Source organism: Chrysochloris asiatica, unplaced genomic scaffold (genome assembly GCF_000296735.1).
Source record: "Chrysochloris asiatica unplaced genomic scaffold, ChrAsi1.0 scaffold00161, whole genome shotgun sequence".
Lineage (NCBI taxonomy): Eukaryota > Metazoa > Chordata > Mammalia > Afrosoricida > Chrysochloridae > Chrysochloris > Chrysochloris asiatica.
The window spans coordinates 3,081,619-3,091,972 of record NW_006408679.1 but is presented as its reverse complement, the minus strand read 5'-3'; the positions used below and the strand labels follow the sequence as shown (position 1 = coordinate 3,091,972).

The window sequence follows — 10,354 nt, the reverse complement described above, 5'->3', positions numbered from 1 at the left end:
GTGAGTCAGAATCAACTTGAAAGCCCCTAAGAACAACAACAACATGGCAAAAATATTTAATGATTCAGGAAGCATCAAAAGAAGACAGAAAGAATCTAGTCACTGTATCAAAAATAATTAGTGATGCTCAGCCATTTCAAGAGATGTTGTTATTAAGTGCCGTCAAGTTGGTTCCGACCCATAGTGACCCTGTATAGGGTTTCCAAGGAGCGGCTGGTGAGTTTGAACCACCAGCCTTGAGGTTCAAACCAACTTTGCAGTTCATTCAGTGCATTAACCTATAATGCCACACCAGGGGTCCCATCTGTTATTTCAAGAGATAGCAGATGATTAAGAATTGATGGTACTGAAAGAAGAATCCAAGCTGCACTGAAGGTATTGCCAAAAAAATAGCCTTCGTGGATTGACAAAATACCAATTGAAATGTTTCAATAAGCTGATGCAGCACTGGAGGTACTCACTAGTCTATGCCAAGAAATTTGGAAGATAGCTATCTGACCAACTGATTAAAAGAGATTCATATTTATGCCCATTCCAAACAAAGATGGCCCAATGAAATGTGGAAACAGTCAAACTATCATTAATATCACATATAAGTAAAATTCTGCTGAAGATAATTTTTTAAATGGTTGTAGCAATAGTACATCAACAGGAAACTGCCAGAAATTGAACACAGATTCAGAAAAGGATGTGAAATGAGGAGTATCATTGCTGACACCAGATGGATTTTGGCTGAAAGCAGAGAATACCAAAATGATGTTTACTTGTGCTTTAGACTGTGTGGATTACCACAAATGCAAACTATAGGTAACATTGCTAAGAATGGACATTTCAGAACACTTAGCTCATGAGAAACCTGTTCATAGACCAAAAGGCAGTCATTCAAACAGGACAAGAGGATACTGATTGGTTTAAAATATGGTAAGATATGCATCAGTGTTGTATCCTTTCACCATACTGTTTAATCTGTATGCTGAGCAAATCATTTGATTAACTGAATTATGTGAAGAAGCAAGTGGCATCAGGAGTGGAGGAAGACTCATGAATCAGCTGCTACATGCAGATGACACAACTTTGCTTGCTGAAAGCAATGGGAACTTAAAGTACTTACTGATTAAGATTAAAGACTATAGCCTTCACCTGGCTGGTCTGAAGTTTAGGGAGGTATGTGAACTACAAAGCCAATGGGCACTAACCTAGCCACTGGGGGCTAGAGCTGAGAGTGAAGTGACCAGGTAGGTTTGCGTGAACTACCAAACTTGCAGCTAGTACCTATTTGCCCTAGCTTGGATGGCTAGCTGACCAGAACTCAGTCAGATGAAGATAAAGATGCTTGATACTGTGAGCAAGTGTAAATTGCTACAATTTGATGAAGTGGAGCTTTGCTTATTTTGCAGTTGCTCAAAATTTTAACTGAAATGGAAGGATTCTTCATATCAAGGAAAAAGCTTGTTTTCTCAGTACACTGGATTGATAGGGACAGGCAATCTAGACATTTGCTATCAAAAAATGGAGGTGGGACAGAGGTCTAGAGTGGAGAGCGGGGCGGCCAGCCGATAAAAAGAGCCCGGACAGATGTAAGAACACCCACACTTGCAGATGATGCCCATTTGATTGGACTTCAATGACTGGATAAACAGAGCTCAGCCCTAAGAAGAAAGAAGAGGGGAAAAAGCATCATCTGATACAATTCAATAAGCATGACCTACACCTATAAATGCAGTAGCTCAAAAGAGGAAACAAGTCCCTGCTGCAAGAACTATACCCACCCCCTCCACACAAAGGGTAGACAGGGATGGGCAAATTGGACATTGGCTACCCAAAATGGGGGGAGGGATGCAAAGGCAAGAAGTGACTGGCTTACAAGCTTTCAAGAGGGAACCTAGATCCAGAGGGTGTGGAGAGAGGTGGAGTCTCCAGTGAGTGGTGTCCAGCCTGTCCAGGAAGGGCTGATGAAACGAAATACAGATGGGTCTCTTGTGATGCAATGGTGAATAGTTATCAGGACTGATTGAGAGGGTTGGAAATCTAAAGATGGACATTTTGTAACAAAGAGGGGAGTGATTGATTTATCAGTCTAGGAGCAGAGGACCCTGGGATCATCAATGGAAAAGAGCGAAGAGCGGAATCCTACCCAGAGAGGCAGTGAGGCCTGGGATGGAGGCAGAGAAGACAAGGGATCAGGAGATGGAAAGGGGCTGAGGACTGTGGTGGGAGGGGTGGTGCAGGTTTACAGGGTACACCCCTTGGTTGGGTGAGGATGCATGGACAGGATGATAACTATACCAGTGAAATGATGGATGATGGAATGAATGTAGAGCTGATGTTCTCCCATGTAGATTATCACACAATTCACAATAAAACATTAAATAAAATAATTTTAAAAAAAATGGAGGTGGGATAATAAAGTCACAAAGTGGCTGACTTACAAGCCTTCATAAGTGTGCTTAGTTTTACAAAGGGGGGCAAGGTAGAATCCCCACTGAATAGTTTTCCTCTTCTCCAGATGAGTCTGGTGAAAGGAGATGGGGGATGATGCTGATAGGATTTAATGATTCAATTGTGAGTAATGGTTTGCAGGATTAATTGTGATTGTCACAACTCTAATTGTAGAAGATGTGTAGCTAAAAGGGGGTAATAGTTCATCTTTCATTTCAGGAATAGATGATCCCAGAAACATCAAGAAGGAAGATCTTCAGTGGAACATGAAATCCTACCTAGAAAATCAGCGACAGAGGCAGCAGAGGCCATGGCATGAAAAGATAGAGCAGCTGTGGGCTCTGGGTCCATGGACTGAGTAAGGCTGTGTGCCTGCGAGCAGGAAGGTGGCTTGCAGAATATGCTGTTAGGACATTTGAATGAATAAATATTTTTTGTTTTGTATATGTACATCAAATACTTTTGCTTTGTTCATTTGTGAAATATAAGATGTAAAAGGGAAGCCACAGGGAGGATGTTGTTGCAGGCAGGGGATTGTAATCATTGAGATGAAAAAAAGTACAATTTGTTGAATGTAAAGCTGATGATATTGCCTGTTATCCTTCACTCAATTCACAATGAAAAGATAAAAATAAAGAGTACAACCTTTGGCTGTAGTCTTTATTTTTGTCTTTTGATCTTTTCATCTAACAACAAAACTTAGGTACCTAACAACAAAACAAAAATCCTCAACTGGACCAATAAATAGCATGATAAATGGAGAGATGGTTGAAGTTGTCAAAGATGTCATTTTCCTTGAATCCACTATCAACACTCATGGAAGCAGCAGTCAAGAAATTAACCAAACAAATTGCATTAGACAAATCTGCTGTGAAAGATTTCTTTAAGGTATTAAAGAGCAAAGATATGAACTAAGATGCACCTGTCCCAAGTCATGGTATTTTCAGTTGCCTCATATGCATGTGAAAGTTGGACAATGAATAGGGAAAACTGGAGAAGAACTGATGTATTTGAATCATAGTGTTGGTGAAAAATATTAAATATATCATGGATTGTCAAAAGGAAGAACAAATCTGTTTTGGAAGCAGTATGCCCATACAAATTGTCTCTTGGAAGTGTGGCTGGCAAGATTTCTTCTCTTATACTTTGGACATGTTATTAGGGAGGACAGTCCCTGAAGAAGGACATCATGTTTGGAAAAGTGGAGGGTCAGAGAAAAAGAGGAAGAACCCTCAGGGAGATGGATTGACACAGTGACAGTACCAATGGGCTCAAACATAACAATTGTGAGGATGGCACTGGACCAGGAAGCATTTTGTTCTGTTATACATAGGATCACTATGAGCCAGAACCAACTGGATGGCACCTAACAACAAGCTGCCACAGCTATGTGAAACATTTTGTTCTGTGATGCTGCAGTGAATTACAGACTCCAAAGATGGGAGGAAGAGTACCTAGGGAAGGAGGGGTACTTAGTGGCAGATATAATGGTGGGGTACAGTAGTTTGGAAAAGCTGGACATTTAGGATATCGTTAACCACCTCATGTTAATCACCTTGTACTGTTTTCTAAAATAAATTATTCATGCACTTACAAATATCATTTTCTAAATGTAAAATGACATAGAGAAAGTCTGGAAATGTTGCCTTAGAAAATGATGACCCATCCCTGAAAAAAGTGGAGGGAAGAACAGTCAGGCCTCAGAAACAGCTCGTGTTAGGACCCTAAGGCTGGGAAGGATTTGACAGTCCAGAGGTGTGGAGGAGTGATGTCAGATCCCACAGTTTGGATCCTAAATCCAAGAGCAGTGGGTGGCCACTGAATGGATTTAAGCAGGGTATGACTTAATCTGATTATCACTTTTTAAACCTAATCTGTATAGAGAATGGAATATAGAAGTCTAAGAGTAGAAAGAGAAAGGTCATATAGGGATTTACAATGGGAGTTCAGGTGAGAAGCCAGGAGAAGAGTAGGGAATTCTGAGAAGCCCTTCAGAGGTAGAGCTAACAGGACCTGCTGAAGGTATGACTATGGAGTAAAAGAAAGGAAGACTCTAGGAGGATGTCTGCACTTTTGGTTGAGCAGTTGAGTATTGGGCAAGATTGAAGGAGGGGTTTGGGAAAACAGGTGGAACTCAAAGCCTTGGGACAAATTATATTTTTTCAACAAAGGGCAAAGACAGAGAAGTTTACAGAGCATAAGAGACTTAAGAGCCATTGTTGTTGTTAAGTGCTGTCGAGTCGGTTACAACCCATAGAGACTCTATATAGGGTTTCCAAGGGGCATCTGGTGAGCTTGAACCTCCGACCTTGCAGTTCAAATGGCTTTGCAGTCTGGCGCATTAACCCAAAGCGCCACACCATACAAACCATTTATTTGGCTCTAAGACACAGATTAAAATATCTATAGATGAAACAATATGATATCTGAGCTTTGCATCAAAATAATTCAAGTGGAGGTAGGTAAAGGCATAGATGAAACTCAAGATTGGCCATGAATAGATCATTGTTGAAACTAGATGGTGGATATATGGAGTTTCCTTTTTACTTTTGTATATGCTTGAAAATTTCCATGAAACTGGATGAGATCACCTAATATAAAGATCAAAAATCTTTATATCTTTGGTATGAATTATATCTCAATGTAAAGAAAACAAAAATCCTCACCACTGGACCAATAAACAACATTCTTATCAACAGAGAAAAGATTGAAGTTGTCAAGGACTTCATTCTTCTTGGATCAACCATCAACAATCATGGAAGCAGCAGTCAAGAAATCAAATGACGTATTGCATTAGGCAAATCTGCTGCACAAGACCTTTTTAAAGCGTTGAAGAGCAAAAATGTCAGCTTGAGGACTAAGGTGCGCCTGAACCAAGGCATGGTATTTTAAATAACCTCATATGCATGCGAAAACTGTACAGTGAATAAGGAAGACTGTAGAACTGATGCAGTTGAGTTATGGTGTTGGAGGAGAGTATTGAAAGTGCCATGGGCTGCCAAAGAACCAACAGATCCATTTTGGAAGAAGTGCAGCCAGAGTGCTCCTTGGAGGCCAGGATGGCCAAACTTCGTCTCTCATACTTCAGACATATTGTCAGGAGGGACCAGTCACTGGAGAAGGATATCATATTTGGTAAGGTGGAGGGTCAGAGAAAAAGAGGAAGACCTCCAACGAGATGGATTGGCCAAGTGGCAGCATCGATGGACTCAAGTGTGTCAACAATAGTGAGGTTGGCCCAGGATCAGGCAGTATTTCGTTCTGCTGTGCGTAAGGTTGCTATGAGGGTCAGTACCGACTCGATGGCACCTAACAACAACAATAAAAAAAAAAGTGATGTGATAAAGTAGGAGTTGGGAGGTAATACTAGAGTGCCCAAGAAACATCTTCACGAGGCAGTGATCTCTGCACTGAGACTTGAAAGACAGATGCCAAGCAGATAGTTGTAGTGGTGTTATCCAAATCCTTTCCATTTTACATCTATAGACAAATTAAAAGTAATGGCCCAGAATAGAATTCTATTCTGTTTTAGCATGGGTTCTCTAAGAAGGAAAACCAGTGAAGCTTATAAATTTATATAAGAAAAAGAGAAAGACCCCCAAAGAGATGGGTTGGCACAGCGGCAGCAACAATGGGTTCACCATAACAAATGTAAGAATGACGTGGACTGGGTAGTGCATAGGGTCATCTAGTGTAGTGGCTCCATATGATAAGCACTGGACTGTGAATTACAAAGTTAGCCGGTTGAGTCTACCAGCTACTCCTTGGGAGAAAGCTGTAGCTTTCTGCTCCCATAAAGATTTAAAACCTTGGAAAATCGTATAAAGGATGACTATTGAGTTGGAACTGACGCCTTAACATTTAAGCATCGCACCAAGGTTGTAGAAGTAGAGCCAATTCAGGATTGAAACGGGTCCTTTGGAATTCTTTGCTGTCCCCCTCACAATTCCCCCCTCCCCTCCCATCTGGAATCTACAATCCCTTTTCCCCTTTTGCTACAGTTTTTGCCACTGTTGCGGCTCAAAAGGCCCCCTCCAAGTGCTTCCTGAGATGCTAAACTCCATTAGAATTGCTTGTGTTGCTCATTGCAGTATTCCAGGCTGTGCCTGGCACATAATGTTGTTGTTATAATGTGTAGTCGGTGCGGACTCATAGCGACCCCGTACAGGGTTTCCGTGGCTGTAAATGCTTGTAAATGCTCGAACAGCTAGTAGTTTCGAACTGCTGACCTTGCGGTTTGCAGCCCGATTCGTAACCACTACGTTACCAGAGCTCCATGGCATATAATTGGCACTCAGTAAATATTTGCTCAATTAGAGAACTTCCTGAAGACACTAGATAAAGCTGGCTTCAGTACTAGATCCTATTTAGAACGATTTGTGCCCTACCTTCGCACATAACATTGTTACTCCCATTTTACATATATGAGATGGTTCAGATAATTCAAGATCAGAACGAGTTCACTGAAAATTCTTTCCAGTCCTTACAAAATATTTTTTAAATCAAGAAATAGAAGCAATGGAAAAAAATCTAGCATGTCATTTAACACTTCTTGAAGACATGATGAATCTAGTTGATGTAGAGCAATCCTCCTGGAAAAATCCAATAATAAATATACTGGTTTCCCAAACAGAAAACAAAACAAAGTCTTCTGGCTGGAATTACAGGATTCTCCTCTGGCAGCTCAGCCTAGGGTTTTTTGCATATGTGCTTTTAGTATAGGCTCCTAGATTGCATGTGTTGTGCATAGCAACCACGGGGCACTTAACATTCATTAAATAATAATGAAATAGGAAGCTTGGATTTTTTGTTTCTCCTGGGTCTGTTCCTCACTTAAGTGACCTTGGACAAATCTATTCTCTCCCTCATATCCAATTTCCATATATGTTTCAGGATAATGTTTACAGCTAAAACGCTTTGTGAGATCTTCAAATTACAAATAGTAGTGTCCTTCATCTATGAAATGTATCTGCTTCACTACCTTATGGGACGTCTGCATGACACTTTCATTGAAAATCTTCACACACAGTCAATACCATCTGGGGATGGTTCAGATATTCTAAAGCCAACAACTGACAATGTGCGTAACATAAACCATGAAGAGTGCTTCCTATGCTACACACAACTGAAAAGCGGATAAATGTAATAAGCCCCAAAGCATGTTTTCCAGATTTCTGTCTCATCTAGTCAAAAGTTAACACCAGACCCCTGGTGGTTTGTGACCTAGGCATTGGACTGTCAACCAAAGGGCACTGGAACCCGCCAGTTACTGGAGAAAGAGGAAACTGTGTATTCCCGGATAGACTGACAATCTCAGAAACCCGTAAAGGGTCACTGTGTGTGGGACCTGGCTGAAAACGGTGGCTATTTGGTCATTCCTTTCCAATGCCTTTCCTACCCACGGGTACGGTTATGAAAGGGCCTGCACGGGATGTAGAAGCCGCCAGGTCTGGCAGTCAAGCCTGGGTGCAGTTAACTGTGTATTCCATACATTGTTTTAGAGGCTGGCAAAATACAGCCATCTTGCATCAGGCACCCTGGCCTAGGAAGGCCAGGCCCGCGCCCTTGACCCTGGACACCCCCACCTGCGCTGGGCCGGGCGTCCCCAATGCCTCCCGCGACTCGACCCGGGTTACAGTCTGAGTGGATAAAGTTGGCGCCGGGCCTCGCACCTCGGCCCAACACGAGAAAACGCGCCCCAGACCCGGCTTCGGTTCGCTCGGAGCGGTAGCGGGAAGAGGGCTATTTGTCCGCTCTGACAGCTGCTCGAGCAATCCCAACCGAAAGAGGGTGAGGGACTAGGAAGCTTCCTGTTGGGTAGTGTTTTCGGTGGGGCGCGGTGACCTGGCCGGCCGCGTCCTGTTCCCCGCCCCCACGCGGCCCGGGGCCTTCGCGGGCGCGCGCCGAGGCTCACGCGCGCCCTTCCCTCCCCTGCGCGGCCCCAGAAGCCCGCAGGCCGAGCGTTCACCCGCCGCGCCTCCTCCTCCAGCCCCTCCCCCTCTCACTTCCCCCTTGGCGCCCCAAACCCCGGCTTCGGGGGTTCCATGACGTGTGCGAAAGAAGTGGAGAGGGGGCACGGGGCTGAGGAGCGGGGGCTAAAGTGGGGGCGGACGGCCGTCTCGGCGGAGACTCGGCAGTCTCGGAGCATGTCTTTTGTGTTTGTACACACAGGGCGCGAGGCGGCCGGGAGGAGAGAGGAGGGAGCGGGCGGCGCGCGGGGGAGGGGCGAGCACGCGCGAGCGAACTAGCGCGCGGGGGGAGGGGCGGGGGCGGGATGTGAGCGGGGGAGCAGGGGCGGGGCCGAGACTTCCCTCCATTGTGTGTGATTGGCTGGCGCGCGGCGCGGGGGCGGGACGGCGTGTGTTGGGGGATAGCCTCGGTGTCAGCCATCTTTCAATTGTGTTCGCAGCCGCTGCCGCGCCGCCGTCGCTCTCTAACGCCAGCGCCGCCTCTAGCTCGCCGAGCTCCAGCTGAAGGAGAAGGGGGGTAAGTTTCCCCGTCTGCCTGCTTCCCCGGAGCCGAGCCCCGCTTACCGTCAGCCCTAAGCTGAGCCTTGGCGGCGCCGGAAGGGTGCCCACAACACCTTAGGCTTAGCCCACAAACTTTTTGGCCCAGAAATAGAGATGAAGAGCGAGTTTTTCTCTTCCTCTCAGGCGGCGGCAGCTCCCCGTCTCTTGCCGCCTCAGCCCAACAGCAGCAACCGCCGCGGCGCCTTCCCTGCTCCCCTTTCTTCGGTGATATCCCGCCCGCTGTCCCTTTCTCGGACCCCAAATCTTCACCACGACCTGCGCGGGGCTTTTAACTACCGACCCCGGGCCCCGGACCCCAGTTTACGGGGCGGAAAGGGGTGGAAATCGCCGCCGCTTCCCACCCTGGGGTAACTCGCTTTTTGCTGCTTCCCCACAGTTGTTGCTAAGCTTCACCATCTTGTCTCTCTTCTCTGGTCACCGATCACATTTTCTCCCCCATTTCTCTCTTCCCCATTTCAAATGAGGAGAGAATTTTTTTTAAGAGGGAATTTCTTTTTTGGAGACGCGGAAACTTGATGCATTTGAAATGCAAAAAAACTTTTGCATTTTGGAGGGCGGCACGTGGCAGGGGATCGAGGTATTTAAGAGCGATTTGATGTTTTGTCTCTTTGGAAGGGAATCGGATACGTTTTGCGATTGTTTCCATTTTGTTCTGGTCGTGGAGCCCAGTTGGTGCCTGCGCGAGACGCGGGGAGCCGGGCGGGCAGGCGGGGGGACCCTGTGCCCGGAGCCCCGAAAATGCAAAACCAAAAGTTTCTGTGGTGCCCGGGGTGGCCCGGGCGGCCGGGCTGGTTCGGTAATTAAAACCTGGGTGCGGGGCACTTTCCGCCCCCCCCCCCCCTCAATGCGAAGCTTGTTAGGATCGGACCGGGAGCTTGTGCTTTATAGAATGCTCCCTTCCCTGGTGTTGGCTGCTATTCCTCTTGGTTTTCGAGACCCTTTTTTGTCAACAGAACTGTAAAGATGCGTAAACCGTGAAGGTTTTCCGATATTTACAGCAATCCATCAACTGCCAGACGCCAGGGGTGGAGGGACGAAAACCCTTTTTGCTGTAATTTGAGTCGACCTTTTTCTGTGGTTTGTGGCTGCGTTCTTTTGACTTGTCGGCGAATCAGATGTTTACAGACATTTCTAATTTGTACATTAATTAAAGAAATTGGAGTAAAGCTGCTAGAGGTTCTTTTTGTTTGTTACTTTAGAACTGGCATTTGGAGAAATGATTGGTATTAATGCTTACTATTTATTTAAGAAGTGTTATGGATGGTAGGAATAATATCCACCTTTTCAAATTACATAACATTACGGGCTTTTTTCTTTTTTTTTTTTTAGTGCCATGATTTTCAGATTTGGGGGAGGGGTACAGAGAAAGTTGAGTTTGGTAGTTG

The 10,354-nt window shown here is 45.2% G+C and overlaps 1 pseudogene across 1 annotated transcript in view; it reads left to right on the top strand.

Annotated features, from left to right (window-relative positions):
- Window positions 1-625: 625 nt before the first annotated feature.
- LOC102840883 overlaps window positions 626-10,354 on the top strand; it is a 16,184-nt pseudogene continuing 6,455 nt past the window's right edge. The window contains exon 1 of the transcript XR_438769.1: window positions 626-671. The product of XR_438769.1 is annotated as a histone H3.3-like (transcript). The remainder of the gene's footprint in view (window positions 672-10,354) is intronic.